Genomic DNA, 641 nt, shown 5'->3' on the forward strand with positions numbered 1-641 from the left:
ATGTCCTGATTTAATGCAAGTTTTGAAGTAGCTCTGAATAGCTACAAGAATCAAATCAGAGACACCAAGCCAGGCCCCATATTAAAAGCTGCAAAGGTTTAGTTCCAGAACACACGCTGAGGAGGATGAAAAGGCCACACAATCACCAAACAAAACCCACATATACAGCTGCAGAGGGATTGGTGAGGAAGTTCTGTGGACAGACTTCATATCAAACACAACATATTGTAAGAAAATCAGTATCTAACAGTGTTTCGAGGACTTGCTTATAATAACTGCACTCGCAGTTAACTCTGAACATTTTAAGGAATTACTGCCCTTCATTTTTATTTTTGTCAGCAGCAGTTTGTACTGTCTGGCACTTTAAATGGACATGAGTTTTCTGGTCACTAGTTACTGAATCTCAGTTGACAGGCAGTATCACTTAGTTCTGCAGAGGTAGCAGTGTTCAGATCCAACTGCACAGATAGATGCTACTAGTTTAAGTCATCCATGATTCCCTCCCAAAAGACCATATTATAGGTACAATACAGATACACTCTTTTCAGCTACTATAAAATGGCACAAGATAAAATGACTCACTGGGATCTCCTAATGAATTGTTCATTTTTAATCACAGCTCTCCAGGCACTGGTATGTAT

This window comes from Empidonax traillii, unplaced genomic scaffold (genome assembly GCF_003031625.1).
Source record: "Empidonax traillii isolate 1590-97213 ecotype Southwest subspecies unplaced genomic scaffold, ASM303162v1 scaffold1147:size172421, whole genome shotgun sequence".
NCBI lineage: Eukaryota > Metazoa > Chordata > Aves > Passeriformes > Tyrannidae > Empidonax > Empidonax traillii.